The sequence below is a fragment of the Octopus bimaculoides genome, chromosome 19, assembly GCF_046866305.1.
Source record: "Octopus bimaculoides isolate indiv1 chromosome 19, ASM4686630v1, whole genome shotgun sequence".
NCBI lineage: Eukaryota > Metazoa > Mollusca > Cephalopoda > Octopoda > Octopodidae > Octopus > Octopus bimaculoides.
Genome location: NC_142946.1, coordinates 4,340,974 through 4,362,527, shown reverse-complemented (window position 1 = coordinate 4,362,527; position 21,554 = coordinate 4,340,974). Strand labels below are relative to the sequence as shown.

Here is a 21,554-nt window from a genome sequence, read left to right as displayed (position 1 = left end):
ATATATATATATATAAAGATTTCATTATGAGGATCCACAAGAATCAAGGCACATCAGCTTGTAGGACGCCAAAAATGGCTAGGTACGATCACATAGAACTGTTCTTAAACGCCGTTTTCGTTTACTTTTAATATATATGTCTGCGCATGTTTATAATCAATTAATGTGGATCCCAAAGATACTCTGGGTACTGTGCTTTAATGTTATCAGTCTGTTATTGTCATCCAAACGTCTTCCTCCTAAAGTGATCGCAATAAGCGTATGTATAAGCTTATTATAATCTGTACGTATAAGCATATGTGAAAAGATGGCACTTTATATATATTGATATATTACACAACTTCTAATATATTAATAGGTGTAGGAGTGGCTGTGAGGTAAGAAGCTTGCTTTCCGACCACATGGTTCTGGGTTCAGTCCCACTGCGTGGTACCTTGGGCAAGTATCTTCTACTATAGCCTCCAGCCAACCAAAGCCTTTTGAGAGAATTCGGTAGATGGAAACTGAACGAAACCCGTCGTGATGGTAAATAATTATTTGCTCTTAACATATTGAGCTTCTAGATTTTTTGTCTAAGCTATGTTTTCTTTCCTTTTCCTCCTTCCTTTTGTTTATATTGTATGCTCTTGTTTTTTACTCCGACGAAGATCCGTTGCCTTAATTCGAATGCCCTATGAAGATGATGAATTTTATTCTCGCATTTGTGTATAGACTGTATTTTGGCAATTCGGTCGAAAACGGCCGTGAGATATGTTACGTCACCTATTTTTGTTATGTCATGCTTTGTATTAAAAAATAAGCTTTAAATGTGGTCCAATCGATGCGTTTGTTAATCAGAGGTTTTCTCCATTTTCTAATTACTTGCATTATATATACATGTATGTATGTATGTATGTATGTATGTGTGTATGCATGTATGTATGTATTTGTGTGTCTGTGTTTGTCCTCCCACCATCCACCATCACTTGACAACCGATGCTAGTGTGTTTACATCCACGTAACTTAGCGGTTCGGCAAAAAGTAACGGTAGAATAAGTACTAGACTTACAAAGAATAAGACCTGGGGTGGATTTGTTCGTCTAGAGGCGGGGCTCCAGCATGGCCGCAGTCAAATGACTGAAACAAGTAAAAGAATAAATATACACATTCACATACACGCACGCACGCAGGTTGTTTTAATCGATTTTCTCTGTAAGTGTGGGGGCTAGGAAAAAAATAGAAAGCGCGTTCCAATCTATGCACTCGTCTCCACGTGTGTGCCATTTTTCACGCGAATCCACCCAGCCGTTTGGTCCTGAACCTCAAGACAAGAAAGAATACAACGGTCGGTCAACTTCAATTTATATTATATACACACACACACACACACACACACACACACACACACACACACACACACACACACACACACACACACACACATATATATATGCACGCGCACATACACATTCTTTTATTCTTTTATTTGTTTCAGTCATTTGACTGCGGCCATGCTGGAGTACCGACTTTTAGTCGAAGAAATCGACCCCAGGACTTATTGTTTGTAAGCCTAGGCTTCTTTTGCCGAATCGCTAAGTTACGGGGACGTAAACACACCAGCATCGGTTGTCAAGCGATGATAGTGGGACAAATACAGACACACAAATACATACGTACATACATACATACATACATACATATATGTATACATATATGTATATATATATATATATATATATATATATATATATATATATATATATATATATATATATATATATATATATATTATCTTCGAAACGTCAGGTTAGAATAGAGACAGCTGATGAAGGAATATTCCAAGTGGCTTTCCGTTTTCCTATGTGTTCGTTCCGTTGTCTGTAGTTCATTGTTCTAACGTCCTGTACCCTGATATGCATGTATATACACATGTAGATGTAAGTATGTACATATATGTGTGTATACATGTATATATATTCTTTGTATTATATATATATATATATATATATATATATATATATATATATATATATATATATATACGACGGGCTTCTTTCAGTTTCCGTCTACCAAATCCACTCACAAGCCCGAAGCTACAGTAGAAGACACTTGCCCAAGGTTTCACACAGTGGGACTGAACCCGGAACCATATGGTTGGGAAGCAAGCTTCTCATCGCACCATCAACGCACATGCATACATACATACATGCATAGTAATGTGCTCCGTGTGTAACCGAAGGGACTCCCCACCGCTGCCGTGACCACCACCCACCCACTATCACCGAGACCTCCATCTCGCTGCCACCCTGCAAAACACCACCACCAACATTACAGCTACCATCACCAAAAAACACCTTACATCAACAGTCTGTCCTAATCAAATATCTTTGTGTCGAAGTGACATAACACAGCTATACTTGTATCTGTGCGTGCGTAGTATTTCGTGTGTGTGTATGTGTGTGTGTGTGTGCGCGCGCGCGCGCACGTGTGTTTGTATATACATGTGTGCGTGTGTTTGTGTGTATATATGTGTGTGTTTGTATATATATATATATATATATATATATATATATATGTCTATGCGTGTGTGCGTCTGTATATGTGTGCTGTGTGCGCGCGAATATGTTTATGTGTGTGTGTGTGTCCGTTCGTGTATTTCCGCCTGGCTTTACAGATGTCACAAGGCTTCCATCATTAAACCCAGTCTGCGGCGGATAATCCATGAAACGACACGTGTTCCCATCGATAATGTACTTTAGGCGAAGTCTGACTGCACAGTTACACACACACACACACACACACATTCGTATTTTATTACTTTCTGCAAATTTTACAGAAGGACTTTTGTCTGAAACCCAGGAATTTCGTATGAAGAAAGTCTCTGGTTTGAAACAAACGTATTTGTGTGTAAGACACGTGAAAGTAATAAAATATTTAGTTTCTATATTTTTTTTCTATTGAGTCTTTTGTTGTCTGGTCTAGTCTACTTAATCTTCGGATTAAGATAACGGATGAGATACAAATGTGTGTATGTGTGTGCGAGAGAGAGAGAGAGAGAGAGTCAAGAAGCTCCTAGCCTGCTCGTAACTACATAAATGCTTCTAAAATAACAAAGAATGTGTGATCCAAGGAAATAGGCTATAATCGCGTACGAGTAGCGTCTACGGTCAACACACACCTTTGAAGGAATCGTTTTTTTTCCTTCGTTTGTTATATATACATATATATCTGTAAACATATGTGACACTTATTCGGTAGCCATGATAAAACTCCGAGTTTCGGATGCCGGGGTGGGAACCCACGCCAACATCTCTTCAGTTATCCGGCCATTTTTCACAGGAATTTTCAATGGCCGGATAACTGAAGAGATGTTGGCGTGGGTTCCCGCCCCGGCATCCGAAACTCGGAGTTTTATCATGGCTACCGAATAAGTGCCACATATTTTTACAGATAAATTCCTCTATTTACATAACATCGAGGTCTCTTTCTCTCTTTTGTTGTCCCTCTTATCAATATATATATATATATATATGTGTGTGTGTGTGTGTGTGTGTGTGTGTGTGTGTATATACATATATATATATTCAAACGCTTGTGTCTATGTATATACGATAGTGAATGCACATTAAAGTTTCATGGATGGAGGGAAAATAAAGGATGAATAATATTTTCGGCGTCCCAGTGATGCAAACTCGTCCACACGGATTTAGAGTACAACAGAATTAACTGAATTAACTCTCAACCACTCAACGATTTGTATGCTGCTATACCAGCATGCATGCCACTTCACACAGTATATCATAATCCTTGCAGCCCGTACAGTTACATATTTTTCTGCACGTATATCGTAACTCATTTTTCACACGTTCTCGTCCAACAGAACAAAGATCTTGGCGCATGCTGTCTTCAGCACAAACAAAGTTTTTGTACCAATATTGTCATCAACACAGCAGATCTTTCTACACGCGTTGCCAGAGAAGATACATTCACTATATTTCAGTTAGCCTTCATCTGCTGAGACATTAATAGTGAAACACTTATATACAGACTCACTTGTCTGGACATTCATGTACAAATACACCGGAAAATTTCTTGTTACTAGAACTTAAGGCCTTGGCATTTGAACTTGTGACAGTCAAATACTAACAGCAAGTAGAAAATATATTCTACTTGTATATTTTCAATAGAACAGATCCATATGTTCAGAGGAATTAAACATCGGAGATGCTTTGCTCAGAGGAGAAGCTGCAGGAGCTACTCGGAGGTATTTCAAGCCGCAGTGCTGCAAGTTTTTCTTTTGAATCTATATCGGAAACATTTCCGAATCATCGGTGGGTATCTCAGAGTCACAAGCGTTCCGTTCCTTAGTTTGTACGCTTTGTCCGAGTAGGGGCAAGGAATACTAAACCAATCTGCAGTCACCTTCAGCAGGTCAGCTTGAACAGGAAATGGCGGACCGATCTCGCTAGAAAACCGAGGAAGCCGATTCAAAAGGAGAATGAGACCGCGTACCATCCGTTGATAAGTATGTCGTTAACCAAGTCATAATATTTGGTTTTGTTTAACTGGTGAAAAATATCGACACTGTCCTCTCAGGTTTCTGAAAATTCAACGTCTTCTTGTTCGTATGCCTATAGTTCCTACATACTTTTTTTACATATATTAGAAGAGAATCATTACTACTGACAGTTTTACGTTTCGATTCATCAGGTATCAGGTATCAAGTAAACTAACAATGATCGTGCAGTTATTTATTTATTCAGTTATTTATTTATTCATTTATTTATTTATTTATTTATTCATTCATTTGTATAATTAAAGTACTGTTGAAATGTAAGATGTCTGAAAATAAACTCAAAATTTTGATTGGTTGCTCTTGGTATTCTATAGAGGTGGCGTAGGTAGTTCCCAATGGAAATGTAGAAAAGACAAAAAAAAACCCTGAGAAATAGAAAGGAAAAGTAGGAAAAAAGAAGTAAACGAAAGGAAAAAAGAAAAGATAGAAAGGGAGACAAAAAAAAAATAGTGAGATTTAGAGCGACAATATAAAGCGATAGGGGAATTGTTTTAAATGAACCAATTTATAGAGTGGTCGCTCGAAAACTTTTGGTATCTTTTTGTGATTTTAGTTTTAACTTTTTTCTCTCCTTTTCTTCTTTTATTTCTCTTTAGATCTACGTTAACTCTATAGGATCACCAAACCAAATAAGCATATACGTATGTGTGTGTGTGTGTGTGTGTGTGTGTATATATATATATATATATATATATATATATATATATATATATATATATATATATATATATATATATATATATATATGAGCCATTTTAACGATGCGTCCTGCCCTACTCTTCGAAACGCCGGTGTTAAAATGGGGGTAGCTGATGAAGGAAAATGTTCTCTATGTGGTTTGTGTGTTTTCTGTACTCTGGTTATTATTATTTTCTTGTCTACGTTTTGTTTGCAATGTCCTGTACCCAGATATGCACCTATATATACAGGTAGACGTAGGTATGCACATACCCGTACGTATATATGCATTATTGTATAGTAATGCTTTTATATAAATATATATATATATATATATATATATATATATATATATATATATATATATATATATATATATATATATACATGCATATGTGTGTGTGTGTGTGTGTGAAAGCTCGAGGCCTATTGTTTAAGGCGTTGAGATCACGATTGCGAGATTGTGGTTTCATTCCTGGACCAGGTGGTGCATTCTGTTCTTGGGCAAGACTCTCCAGTCCGCTCAGCTATAAATGGGGATAACGCTGGAACGGACAGGCATTCCATCCGGAAGTATCATTAGCCTGCTGGCCTGGCCAGTGGAGTTGGCACCATTCGAATGCTAAAATAACGCGAATGGCATTGTGACCAGCGGTGTATAGCAACATCCGACAACCTGACAGAGAGAGAGAGGGAGAGAGAGAGAGAGAGAGAGAGAGAGAGAGAGAGAGAGAGAGAGAGAGAGAGAGACTTTGGAAAAACGTTCTAAGGAGACCCTCTGCATCAATGGTATACAGTTAAGTGCGAGATAACATATTTAATGCTGTTAGCTGAAAATTATCCGTAATGTGATCAAGACGCAGAGTGAGTCTTTTGGTCCGGTTACTATGGTGACAACTTCGAACGTGTTTCGTTCTAATTATACCTCCTCAGCCACAAGCTAATCAACACAAAATGACCAAACCACATACTAAACACATAGCTGCAAGACCACACCTTCACTGAAAAGGTGTAATAAGTGCGGAACGTGTCCAGAGTTGTTACCATAGCAATGAAGATCAGATTCGGAGCACGCCTGCATGCCATCGTTTAATTTTTAGTCAATTGAAATTTCAGAGTTATCTCCCTTGCTTCGTTGGACAACAGTTGTCTTTAGCACTAATGAACTTTGCTTCTCATTAAGGTTATCAATATTAATTGGTCAAGATTCGTTATTAGTTCCATTTTAAGAATGGCTGCAATCCAGCAGTGTGTGTGTGTGTGTGTGTGTGCATGTATACTCTTCTACTCTTTTACTTGTTTCAGTCATTTGACTGCGGCCATGCTGGAGCACTGCCTTTAGTCGAGAAAATCGACCCCAGGACTTATTCTTTGTAAGCCTAGTACTTATTCTATCGGTCTCTTTTGCGGAACCGCTAAGTTACGAGGACGTAAACACACCAGCATCGGTTATCAAGCGATGGTGGGGGAACAAACAAACACACACACACACACACACATATATATATATATGTGTGTGTGTATATATATATATATACATATATATGATGGGCTTCTTTCCGTTTCCGTCTACCAAATCCACTCACAAAGCTTTGGTCGGCCCGAGGCTATAGTAGAAGATACTTGCCCAAGGTGCCACGCAGTGGGACTGAACCCGGAACCATGAGGTTGGTAAGCAAGCTATGTATATATGTGTGTGCATGTATGTATGTATGTATTTGTTGGCGTTTGTCCGTATCTACGCGCACGCGCGTGTGTGTTAGCGTGCCTCTGTGCGTGTGTGTGTGTGTGTGTGTGTATTTGTTTAAAAAGTGAGAGGAAAACAATGCGTGCGGAAAGTGAAGAGAGAAAGAGAGGGAGAGAGGGAGAAGACGTGGTATTGAATGAGGTGGGGGAGGGGAGAAAACTAGAGAAATAGTGAGAGAGGGGGAGAACGCCTGAGGCTTAATAACAGGATGAGAAATCACCTTCCTTATTAACACTGCCTCCCACTACTACTACTGCTACCACTATGTTACCGAAACACTAGTTGACTCGTGGCACCCTCACTAACTTACCTCTACCCACCACCACTGCTGCCATCTCTATCAAGGAGACCACCTCTACATGGTCATACTATATGCTAGAAATAGCAGCCAAATCTCACTGAAATTACTCACTAACCGTCTAAAAACACAAAAGAACATTTTTGAATAATATAATATGATATAAGAAGACCGAATGGCCATGAATAGAATGTCTTTAATCATAATTTTCTTCAAACGGGACTGGCCTTGGGCTAAACAGACAACTACCACCTTCAATGCAGGATTCCTCCCACCATCACTATGCTTCTACTCTTCTTATAACTCTTTTGCTATCTTTGTTCTCTTCCCCTTTTTTTCAACTTTCTCATACTCTCTCTCCCTCTCTCTTACTCTATCAAATTTAACTCCCCCATTCCTTTTCTTATCTTTCTTTCTCTTTCTGTACACTTACACCTTTCTACCTTTACCCTTTCCTCCTCTCTTTCTCCTCTTTTACATGAACGATCGTTTAAACGGCTAGAAATAGCAACCAAATTTCCCCCAATTCACACACTACCACCTTTAAAGGAGGAAAAGATACTTTAAATAACTTAGTCCTAGACGTGTCCATACATATACCGGGTGGTCACAAATGGAATACCTTTACTCATAGGTGTGTTCAATAAGGATTAACCCGAGACTAAACAATTATAGCACTACACTCTCTTTCTCCCTTCTCTCTTTACTCACCCGTTAGCTTTTCTTACTTTTTCTCTTTCTACTATCTCTCTCTCTCTCTCTCTCTATCTATCTATCTATCTCTATCTCCCTCCCTATCATATCTGTTTCTATTTCTTTTCACTTCCACTTTCTGTATGTACTTGCCCTTTACTACAACTGTTCCTCTTCCTCTCGCTCTAAACTTTCACCCTTTCACCGCTTTCCCTCACTTTATAACTTCTTGCTTTTTTCTTTCCTCCTCTTTTCTATCAAATTTTCGTCTCCTTTTCTCCTATTATAAACATGGAAACGCACAAATTCATAAACTAAGCAGATATTTAATGTCGACAGACAGATAGACGGACAGATAGATAGATGTTTAGATAAATACACAGATAACAATACTTAACGCGAGAAATAAGACTTCATTGTGGTTATGGTAGAGTTAATAAATTCTCGACGATAAACAACATTTATGCTCTGTGCTCAATTTACGAAATTACAGTAAACTGAGCATAATTTTTCATTCTGTTTATTTAACCAGGAACATTATATATATACAGTAGTTGAATAGATAATAGAATTTGAGAAGTAAAGAATTAAATAACATTTGGTCACTGCAACATGCTGATACATAATACAAAAACAACTCATAATTAGCGAGAACATATTTAGGTAGGGAAATAAAAGTGATTTTACGTGACAGTTACCAGCATAACTCTGCTGTGTGGTGTCTTTAGCTGTTGAAGATAAAATAATTGTGAAGCTATTACATAAAGACAGACAATATAACTTTCAGTAGAATCTGATACTTCTCTTTTTAGTTAGATTTGCCCGCTTTTTACATATTGTCGGCAAAAAGTTCCAGAACACTCTATAAACCATTTGGTGGGAAAGTTTCAGCTCACCGATCAATCTGACTGACATACACACACACACACATACATACATACATACATACATACATACATACACACACGCATACATACATACATACATACATACATACATACATACATACATACATATTGCCCTTTAGATCTCTCTGCATGCATTAGCCCGTGTTGTCAGACATCTATGAACGATAGTTCAGTGTGGGTCCATTTATAGTGTCACCAATTTAGTGAGTGTGGTCACTAATTTATAGTATGAAAGTTGGTAAAAGGAATTTTTAAAGGAAACAAGTAAAAAGAGAGTAGCCTGTGTGTGTGCATGAGTCAGGGAATGCATTATAACTTACATTTGAAAAATAGATTCAGCTGGATGTCGCTATAAGTTAATAGGAACGGAGCCTGCGTAAACAAAAATATACCGCTCATAACATGACCAGAGTAGTGAGCTGAGGTCATCCAGAATTTCACGGAACGAAGTTGAAAGCAGCTAAAAATTCAAAGCTAGCGGCGCGAAGTTGGTGTGAAAAATAAAGAGGCTGTTCCATGATTAAAAAGCGATGCTGGTCGTCCGCCGCTAACTGATTAAAACTCCCGTTTCACTTCATGATTGGCTGGAAAATGCCATAGCACAACTGTACTATGACGCGACCACTAAAATATCATTCCTGACATGCTGCAATAGTAATACAGTAGAGTAGTCAGGGAAGGAGACGAGAGGGGTTCCGTCCCGAGAAACATATTTATGGGGACGGCATATTGGGAGTTGCCATGTATGTCTTTATTTGCTTCCAGCCACCAGGTTGGGGGAGCAAAAGAGTTGCCCTGAGTGGCACACATTCAAACTCCACCACTGCTGTATTATCGATAACCAACTTGGTCCAAATTGGAGAAATTGGTGGCATATTAGGTCTCACTTTTGAAGGGTTAGATTTCGTAAGTCAGGAAGAGGAAATAACAACAAATTACTCCAGGAAGAAGAGATAAGAACAAAATATCGGATGTACAAAAGAGATAGGGATGTGAGTGAAACAATTGGAAGCTAAAGCCAATGAAAACTCAAGAGAATTTAATACCGGAGATGTGGTCCTTATCGTAAGTGGTTGTCTGAAAATGTGATCGCAGAAGTAATTATTGAGGAGGCATGGTGCCGTGGCCAAAACAATTTACAATGGAATCCGTACAATAGGAGAGTTCTGAATAGAGAAAAAATAATGTAACAAGTTACAGTGATGTGGATGGCATTGAAGATTTAAAATATGAAAGAATACAGATGGAATGTTCCTGTCAAAGAGTCAGTAGACATGTAGGAACCACAGACCAGACAGAATGGATCTGGGACTGAGAAAAGGAATTACACAAGGGTTAGAAATCAGTCGGCCATCAAAGGAGGCAAACTTGCCGAATCGTTAGCACTCCGGACGAAATGCTAGACAGCATTTCGTCCGTTCTTTACGTTCTGAGTTCAAATTCAGCCGGGGTCGACTTTGCCTTTCATCCTTTTCGGAGTCGATAAAATAAGTGCCATTTGAACACTAGGACCCATGTAATCGACTTAACCCCTTCCCCCGAATTTTGCTGGCTTTGGGCCAAAAGCTGAACCCAATATTGGTTTCGGGGGAAATCGATTACATCGACGTCAGAGTTCAACTTGTACTTATTTTATCGGCCGCGCGAATATGAAAGGTAAAGTCGACCGCAGAATCACTTGAACGCTAACGTTAAGCCGAAAGAAATGCTGCTGGACGTTTTTTCCGGCACACTAACGATTTTACCAACTCGCCGTCTTAAAGGTGTTAACATAATCTTTTTTACTCTTTTCTACTCTAGGCACAAGGCCCGGAATTTTGGGGTCGGGGCAGTACGCAACTGGTACTTAATTTATCGACCCCGAAAGGATGAAACGCAAAATCAACCGCGGCGGAATTTGAACTCAGAACGTAAAGACAGACGAAATACCGTTAAGCATTTCACCCGGCATGCTCAAGTTTCTTTCCAGCTCGCCACCTTAAGGGCGTTAACATAATATTAGAGATTAATGGTAAAAGCAAACGTGTGAATTAATGAGGAATCTGTAGTTACTTCGCCCAGACTAGAACTTTAAGACTTGTAGTTGTAATTATTGGGGCATATCTTTATGTACCTAACAACCTCAACAGCAATCTTGAGAAACTAGGATTGGTAAAACTAACAAAGGACACGGCTAATTAAGAAATGACAATTATATGTCATTAATGAAGCTGAAAAAATACGGAGGATATTCTAGATTATCATATGATAAATACTTATATATACACATATAGGCATACATTTATATAAACATGTACTGACATACGCATTCACATACATATACACATGCATAGATACATACGTACATGCGTATATATTAAACCAGTCTACATGCATATATATACATACACACGCGCGTGCACACACACATATATATATATATATATATATATACATATATGCAAACACATACATATATGCATACGTAATACGTAAACACACATACATGTATACACACGTATATACACACGTATATACACACCCCTGTACATACGTCATGATGGCATCATCTCAAATGACAGCGGACTCATCCCGTTTTGTTTTGTGAAAGAGGTCGAACTGCTCTAAGGAGACTCTTAAGATCAACAGCTCAGTTACAAGGCCAACAGCAAACACGCACGCAGGACGGGAAACTGCGAATGTCTCCAAACGTCGGATGTGATGCATTTTGTGTTGCGTTTTGCGAATGTTTTTTTAGAATATGTCCATCTGTTCGATTGATTTTGTGCATTTGGTTCATATATTAGATTTTACGTGTGATGTGATTAGTTTGACATTTCGAAAGGGGTGGAAGGTAGTTTATAGTAGAGTTGTAAAGCAAGACATAGATCAGTGGATCCATCTAGGTTGTTTAGTAAAAGAAAAGCTCAAGTAGATATGTTGGTATAAATGTCATATATATGTCATAGGCGCAGGAGTGACTGTGTGGTAAGTAGCTTGCTTACCATCCTCATGGTTCCGGGTTCAGTCCCACTGCGTGGCACCTTGGGCAAATGTCTTCGACTATAGCCTCGGGCCGACCAAAGCCTTGTGAATGGATTTGGTAGACGGAAACTGAAAGAAGCCCGTCGTATATATGTATATGTATATATATATATATATATATATATATATATATATATATATATATATATATATATATGTGTGTGTGTTTGTGTGACTGTGTTTACGTCCCCGTAACTTAGCAGTTCGGCAAAAGAGACCGATAGAATAAGTACTAGGCTTACAAAGGATAAGTCCTGGGGTCGATTTGCTCGACTAAAGGCGGTGCTCCAGCATGGCCGCAGTCAAATGACTGAAACAAATAAAAGAGTAAAAAGAGTAAAGAGTATTGTGATAATATGTGCATCCATATTAAAGCAATAGCAAATTAGTAATGTAGCGTTTAATTCAAGTTTGTATAGTTATTATTAATATTCAATTAAGGTGGAAATCATTTCAGGCAATCTATTACTTATTGTAAATATTGAAAGGGTTAAAAGACTTATAAGATATATTAACTTAATGGTAGGGTACATAAAATTTTTAAAATAGAATAAAGAATGAAATAGAGTAAAGAGTAAAAGTAAATAGAGTAAAAATGAATAAATGAATAAAGATTTACCTTTAAGACGGCGAGTTGGTAAAATCGTTAGTGTGCCGGAAAAAACGTCCAGCAGCCTTTCACCTCTTAAAAAAAAAAATTATTATTGAGCTAGACTAATAAAGATAAGGAACTATTGGACAGAAATTTATATATAAATGTATATGTTTATGTATGTGTATGCGCGTGTGTATGTGTGTGCGCGCGTGTGTAGGTATGTGTGTGTGTATGTTTGTGTGTAGGAGCGTGAGTGCGTAACGCTAAAAAAAAGTCTCATGTTACGTGATGTTGAAATACTTGTAAAATAACATTTTACTGTATATAGGTCAATCTGACCTATAATAAAATTTACATACTACTAACGTACACACATACAAACACAAGTACACACAATATATATAATATATATATATATATATATATACGTGCATACATACGTACATGCATACATACATATATACATACATACATAGATGCACACATGCATACATAGATGAGTGTATGTGTATATACGTACATACGTTCATATACACATAGACACTCATACACATACATGCACACATACATACATACTTACACACGCACATACATACATACATACATACATACGCACACATATATACATACATACATACATACATACAGACATACATGCATACATACATACATACATACTTATATACAGACATACATGCATACATACATATCCATAGATGAAAGAGAGGGGCGGCGGGCGGGCGGGAAGGAGAGGGGGGCAGAGAGAAAGAGAGAGAGGAGAGAGAGAGAGAGAGAGAGAGAGAGAGAGACAGAGACAGAGAGAGAGAGAGAGAGAGAGAGAGAGAGAGGGAGGTTTGGTCGCAAAAACCAAATAGACAGAATCAGTTTGAAAAACGCCATGCACGAAACTCTCGCGCATCGAGTTACTTTGTAAGCATTGCCGAATTAAAAAAACTATATACATTCGTTAGTGAATATGTTTAAGTATGTACGCTTATATACGTGCATACGTGTGTGTGTGTGCGTGTATGCACGGGTGTGTGTGTTTGTGCCTGCGCGCGAATAAAATCTGAAGCAACTACCCTAAATTTGAAGATCTAAGTTGAAAAGCGGCGACTCATTCGTTTTCCAAATTTCAAAGTTTGTTGACCTCTCTTTTAACGGAAGTGGAACCCCTCCTATAATTCGCTGCCGTTTCTTGTTCCTAGCTAAGAGTAAACAGAATTTTGGAAATGATAGCTACCAGCTTAACAGGGGTTAAATGGCACGCATCGTGTATCTCTATTAAAATATTTCTGTGAGTCAAATAATGTTTCGCGTTTAGAAAAAAAAAGCAAAAAGAAGCACTAATAGACATTTGACATAGTTAATCTTCCGCGGTGAAGCTGAGTGCAAGGGGTGGAGTTTACTTCAAATATTTTTCGTAATTTTTCTTTATAAGAACGTAAAATGGCTGCCCAACATGAATGATAATATTAAAATGGCGGTTAGTATACAATGAAAGCGTTAATTTTGTTAATTCACGTATTTCAATATCTTTCGGTGTTTACGATTATAATACGAACTTGTTAGTATTTAAGAGGAATGTACGGCAGTTATTTCATCTCAGATCATGCGTACACGAACTGAAAATGCATACATACACACATATGAATATTTATATATAAATGCACACGCAGACACACACACACATACACACACATATGCATATGTGTGTGTGTGTGTGTGTGTATATATATATATATATATATATATATATATATATATATATATATATATAGGCGTAGAAGTGGCTGTGTGGTAAGTAGCTTGCATGCGAACCACTTGGTTCCGGGTTCAGTTCCGGAGTCGATAAATTAAGTACCAGCTGCCTACTGAGGTCGATCTAATCGACTGGCCCCTTACCACCAAATTTCGGGTTTTGTGCCTTGAGTAGAAAAGAATTGTCGCTGTTTCCTCTTATTCTTACCAATTATATCATCGTAGCTGCTGCTGATGACGATGATGATGATGATGATGACGATGATGATGATGATGACGATGATGATGACGATGACGATGATGATGACGTTGACGATGACGATGATGTTGATGCTGATGACGGTCATTTTGATGTTCCTGTTGTAATTTTTTACGGTGTTGCTGCTGGCGTAGATCTTGGTGGTGGTGGTTGTGGCGGCGGCGGCGGCGGCGCTGGCGGTGGCGTTGTAGGCGGCAGCGGTGACATTGTTGTAGCTATTGTTAATTTTCAAAGGATTTTAAAAGGTCGTTGACATTATAACATAGGGGTTACGTGGGGGAATGTGTGCAAAGAGAGAGCGCATACATACATAAATATATATATATATATATATATATATATATATATATATATATATATACATACACGCACGCACTCACACACATACACACACGTGTGTATGCGGGAGTTGGAACATTGCAGGGTCAATTAACTGAAGTACTGGCTTAAGCGTTATTATACTTAACCAACAAGAAATTGTTGATGGACTCATTGTTCATAATGGAAAAGTGAAGCGTATGTGCATAAACACATGCACAGGTGTATGGGTGTAAGTATATGAGTGCGTGTATATATAAATATATATATATATATATATATATATATATATATATATATATATTACTCTACCTCTGGTATTTGAGTACTCTTTTTTCCACCTTGTTGCACATTTTATGTGCTTACTCCGGTATATATATATATATATATATATATATATATATATATATATATATATATAAAGATTTACTTTTCGTAATGAGATAAAAAAAAACCAAGGCTGTGAAGATTTTAGAACATTTATAAATAGAAAGTCTTACAGCTGTTTCCAGGGTATTTATTATATCCCTTCATCGGAGACGGTGTGAGGAAATGGTTGGGCTATAGTTAATTTAGATAAGATACGAAATAGAGGAGTGAAGTGGAGGAATGAAAATAGATGTGAGATATGCAGGGATATCAATCTAACTTTCCATATTCCTTTTGAATCTACATATTAATGGTTTTCTGTAAAATGTCAGCCTCTTATACCAATACCCAACTATTAGGTCTTTTCCAAGTGCCTTCTTACTATGCAGTGAGTCCACAGCAATAGTAAAAATTTCCGGGTCAATTGTATAAGTTTTACTGTCGATGCTGGTGCAGTATTCTCTCCTAATTATATTTTGCTACGATGCATTAATGTTGAAACCTCTCTTTTCGTTCCAGATTTTCAACCAGAACGATTCGAGATCATCTTCAGAGAGGATTTTCTTAACAGTAATGTTTCCTTCCCCATCTCTCTGTATAATGCCCGTGGGTTGGAAGCAAACTAAGGATAACATTTATTTTTCTGAAAATCCATGTTTAACCAGAATGACAGCCAGGCGTTTCCTCACAAAATTGCACCAATTATTATTAGTATGAATGTAAACTTGTAACCTGAACATAGAAGCAGGGGATTTCAGAGCAAGGGACCATAGTTATTCACTTTTTGTATTAGACTTTCAAAGAAATATTCACGTCAGCAGACCTCTATGATGGCGCATATTTTTTCTTGTCTGTCCCCACAAAACATTTGACAGATGATGTTCAGAAAATTCCTATTTGATGGGGATGTTCCACAAACGTTCCTTATGTACGCTTATATGTATGTATGCATGTATGTATGCATGTATGTATGATATGTATGTATGTATGTACGTTTATATGTATGTATGCATGTATGTATGTATGTATGTTCTCTTATGTGTCACTGTGTACTTTCTGCTCTGTGTATTGCGTTCTATTTCTCCGGTTTGAAAATCAAGAACACACACACACACACACACACACACACACACACACACACACACACACACACACACACAATCACGCGCAGACCTCAATCTTCAATGTCAACGACCCTCTGAAATCCTCCATCAACTAAAAATAGCCACAGAGCTTTTAAACGATCTTACTTAAAAATAGGTTTTGATATCGTGTCTCCGTCAGTTCCCCCCCCCCCCCACACCATGTTATGTCTTGGCAAGACTTTGGCGTTTATTTATAACATTTTACAATGTTATATACACTGTCCATTATAAATACTGTTGCGTGTGTGTATAAAGATATATACATATAAAGCTATATATCTTTATACAGACATGACAGAAATAAATAGACACACTTATGATCATTAAAATTTTAATTATTTATCAATTAATATAATGTAAATATCTAATATTTAATAGAGGTGCCCTTTGCATTTTCAATGCAAAGACCCTATTAGGCATGCTACTGATCAGATGACGAATATTCTCTTGAGGAATTTCTTGCCAAGTTTCATGCAGTAATCTCAAAAGGTCTGGCTTTGAGGAAGCTTTCTTGTTCTTTTTACGAAGTGTCTTGTCGAATGTCCCAGAGGTGTTCAATAGGGTTCATATCTGGTGACTGGCTTAGCCATGAAAGTTTTTTAATGCCATTCTCATCCAACAAATCTTGGGTCTTTTTAGTCGTGTGACAAAGAGCCCCATCTTCCATAAATAAAGAGACTTCTTTAATCGTTTCACTACTGCAGAAGATTGGAAGGAGTCCTGCATTATGATCATATATTTTTCTGAGTATATGTTTCCATCAAACTCCACCAGCTCTGACTGACCATTGCTCCAAATTGCTCCCCGGACCATCACAAAATAGCCGCCTTGTTTCATTGTTGGCAGCAATCTTTTCACATTAAATTCTTGATCACAGAGTCTCCAGACCCACATTCGACCACATTCAGAAAATACAACAAAACCTGAACTCATCAGAGAATATGACAGTATCCCATCATCTCACCGACCCAATGTTTTCTCCACTAGATATTGGCTGGTCGAAGAAGTGGCTTCCTTCTTGCTGCTCTGCCATAGTAGCCAAGTTTGTGGAGATACCTGACAACTGTTCTGGGACTCATACCAATTTGTTCTGCTATGTCAGAGACCTTGCAGCGATGATTATCCTCCACACTTCACTTAACAAAGCAAAGAGTCCTGTCAGCGGATGATGTCAGCTGTATTTCGGCCATAAAGCCGAACCACATCTCATCTCGGTTAATTCCCTGTTCGACCAACAACCCACAATTTTTTCAGTAACTTTCGTTCCCTGGTCCAACAGTTTCGTATCACTAAAGTGCATCCCTTTTGTAACAGATGACGACGCTACTGCTTCGCCAGACAGTGGGTGTGACACCCTCTTGTGACTCCTGATTTGATATTGAGATTATTAGCCCATGAAGGCGCATGGTTTAGTGGGTTGGATATTCGGCTCCAGATCGTAGGTTCGTGAGTTCGATTCCCGGTAGCGCGTTATGTTCTTGAACAAGACTTCATTTAACATTGCTCAACTCCACTCAACTGACAAAAATGAGTTGTACCTGTAATTCAATGGGCCAGCCTTGTCACACCCTGTGTCAGGCTGAATCTCCTTGAGAACTACGTTAAGCGTATGCGTGTCTGCGGAGTGTTCAGCCACTTGCACGTTGATTTCACGAGCAGGCTGTTCCGTTGGTTGCGGTATGTAGGGGCCCTCATCATCGTAACCGACGGAGTACCAGTCTGCTAGCCCATGCCCACATCTTCCAGACACTTTAAGCCTCCAGCAGTAATTCCTGGCTAACCCAGGGGCCTCCCCTGCCTTTGTGTCTTCAGTCGCTCCATCATACTGCTGTCAGCTTCAACGGCTGCTCCCTCTGTTAAACCTGGTTGGCAGGACACCCTCTTCGCTCCACATCCAACGAGACATATATACATGTTTGTATGTACGTGTGTGTGTGTGTGTGTGTGTGTGTGTGTGTGCATACATAGCACTATTTATATGTGCAATCATCTGATATTTATATCTACACGCACATTAGTCTCACCACCACCACGAACATCCCCGACTCGTATGTATACACGCACAAGCACTCACACACACGGACGCACACACGCACGCACGCACGCACGCACAGACTTTTTTGTTTATTTTGTAGTACAATAACATAATAGTACAATGCATCAAATACAACCTTCATTGTGTTAGAAATGAGTACAGAGTGATGTATGCATGTATGTATATATATATATATATGTGTGTATATACATATATATACAGGGTATCCAAAAGTCACTGATGGGTTTCAATTTCTAATTACCTTCCTTAACTGTACAAATAAATGCATGAAATTTCGATACAATATAAAGGACATAATGGAAATTAACATTCACCAATTTGCAACAGCGCTGCATCGTTTATGGAAAATGACGTCGCTTGAACGGCGGCCATCTTCGGCTTCGCTCGCCCGAGCTCTTTCCAAACCTTGCACCATAACACCCTCAGGGGTTTCAAAGTCCTCTTCTCTGATTTCTCTATTGATGTTCTCCTTCAGTAAACTCCCTCTTTCAGCGTAAACTCTAACCTTCAGACTATTTCGTACTTGGTTTGCAAGTGTCTTCGTTGACAGATCGATTAACCAAGCAATCGATTAGTTGAATCGATTAAGTAGTTTACCGAATAAGCTAATAATGATGGGAAAAGTGAAAGAGAATCAGTGCGTGTTTATTATTGGCGTAATGACCTTCCCGATATATAACAAAAAAACGTTCAGAATATTGTGTTTTAAAAAGCAACTTCGGGGACAACAGCAACCCCTTCCATCCAGTTGGGGCCAACCCTCGAAACCCTCGCCTTCTCGCGATATTCACTTAGAGAGATGTCAACTGATTAGTTAACCATTCTCACCAGCCTGGGAGAGACTATGAATAAGGTGGACACTATCTGCACCCCGCCCTTGGACAAATCATCATCATCATCAGCATCGTCGTCATCATCATCGTCATCATCGTCGTCGTCATCATCATCATCATCATCATCCTCATCATCATCATCATCATCATCATCATCATCATCATCGTCGTCATCATCGTCATCATCGTCGTCATCGTCATCATCATCATCACCACCACCACAATCATCACAATCATCATCTTCGTCGTCATCACCAACACCATAGCCTGTGTCTACGGGAAATACTTTATGTTGTTGCTAAAAATAACAGCCACACCTCCCTGAAATCACACCCGACCATCTTTAAGAATAAAAAAATTTTTAAAAAAAAGCAGTTCAGGACACATTAAATAATGTGATCCTACATACACTGTGTCTGAATCGATGACAGGGTGGTCACGGCTAGAAAGACTTTGATCAATTCTTTGCTGGACCCTGGGCTGTACTCGGGCTAAACAATAAGAAACAAGGGTATGAAATAAACCCCTAAATACATCACTACCACCACCACAACCCCCACCAGCATCAACACCATCACCGCTACCATCTCTCCTCCCCTCACCACAGTCGCCACCACCACCACCATGGCTGTGGCTATGTTACACGTAGACCAGTTATTTTTTTCTCTGTGGGTAAGCAAAATGTTTAACTGCTAAGCTAAGCGATTAGCAGTGTGTGTACGTATATGCTTATATGTATATGCGTGTGTGTGTGTGTGCGTATACATATATATACGTACATACATACATACATACATACGTACGTGTGTGTGTTAATGTTAGTGTGTGGGGGTGTGTAATGTGGTGAGACATCTATAACTAAAATAATGTAGTCGTATGTGTACATGTCTATATATATATGTATATATATATATGTGTGTGTGTGTATATATATATATATATATATATATATATATAGGTCTATATATGTGTGTATGTATATATATATATATATATATATGTGTGTGTATATATATATATATATATATATATATGTCTATATATATATATATATATATATATATATATATATATATATATATATATATATATGTCTATATATGTGTATATATATATGTGTGTGTGTGTGTGTGTGTGTATACATACATGAACACACACACACACACACATGCATATGTACATGTGTGTGTGTGTGTGTGCATGTATGTGTAAAGATATTGACATTATATACATCACAACAATAGTCAACGGCTTCACCACCGCCGCCACCGGAAGTGTACTAACACCATTCATCAGCTTTTTTTCTTTTTTAATTAAAATTGTTTTCTTGCGAAGACGTGCACGTGATGCATCTATATTGCAAAAGAACACAATATGCACCGGTGCATTCAGTGCATAACAAAAAAAAAAAAGAACAAACAAACAAGTTTTGGAATTTTTTTTTTTAATTCTGTGTAATTCTTGATATTTCCAGGTTTCTTCCTCAGAGACTCGTGACACGTCTGCGAGCGATTGATGGCACGCGTTTGTGCCGCGGTGCAGACGTTGTTAGGAACTATAAAAGAGAGGAGACATAGAAAAAGCTGTTAAAATAGGTCAATGTATGCATGTGCGTATGCATGTGTGTATGTATATATGCATGTGTGTATGTGAGTGTGTATGTATGTATGCATGTGTGTATGTGAGTGTGTATGTGTGTATGTATGTATGAGTGAGTGTCATGACGTGAGAGAGAGAGTAAGAGGGGAGAAAGAGAGAGAAAGGTAGTGCGTGAATGAGTGTATCCGTTTAATACTTGTAGGTGCATGTGTATGTTTATGTATGTCCGAGCGTGTGTGTGTGTGTGTGTATGTCTTTGTGTGTGTGTGTGTGTGTGTGTGTGTGATTGCGTGCTTCCAGTTAAATGCAGTTGTGTGTGTACTTAGGTACGTGTATGTATACGCCAGTGAGTGTATATGTAGCCCTTTCTACAATAGTCCTTTCACAAGACCTGAAATTTTCCTAAAAGAAGGGAACCAGTCAATTACGTCGCCTCCACTGTTCAACTGGTCCTTATTTCATCAAACCCGAAAAAAATGAAAGGCTAAATATCGACCGCGACCGAATTTGAACTCACAACATAAAGTGTTAACGGTTCTGCCCGCTCGCCACTTCGAATGTATAACTTTCAATATAAGTTAACTTTCTAAGTTCACAGTATATATATATATATATATATATATATATATATATATATACATACACATATATATATATATATATATATATATATATATATATATATATATATATGTATTTATTTTTAGATAATGACT

At 38.1% G+C, this 21,554-nt stretch overlaps 1 long non-coding RNA gene across 2 annotated transcripts in view; it reads left to right on the top strand.

Annotated features, from left to right (window-relative positions):
• LOC128250067 (uncharacterized) overlaps positions 1 to 20,092 on the top strand; it is a 20,151-nt gene extending 59 nt beyond the window's left edge. The window contains exons 1-3 of one of the 2 annotated variants that reach the window (XR_008266183.2): positions 1 to 82; positions 359 to 525; positions 15,725 to 20,092. The exon at positions 1 to 82 is cut by the window's left edge and continues 59 nt beyond it. This is a non-coding gene — a long non-coding RNA (uncharacterized LOC128250067). Of the gene's footprint in view, positions 83 to 358; positions 526 to 3,859; positions 4,722 to 15,724 lie in introns of those variants that run through there. The other variant, XR_008266182.2, reaches the window with a different exon arrangement.
• Positions 20,093 to 21,554: the final 1,462 nt, after the last annotated feature.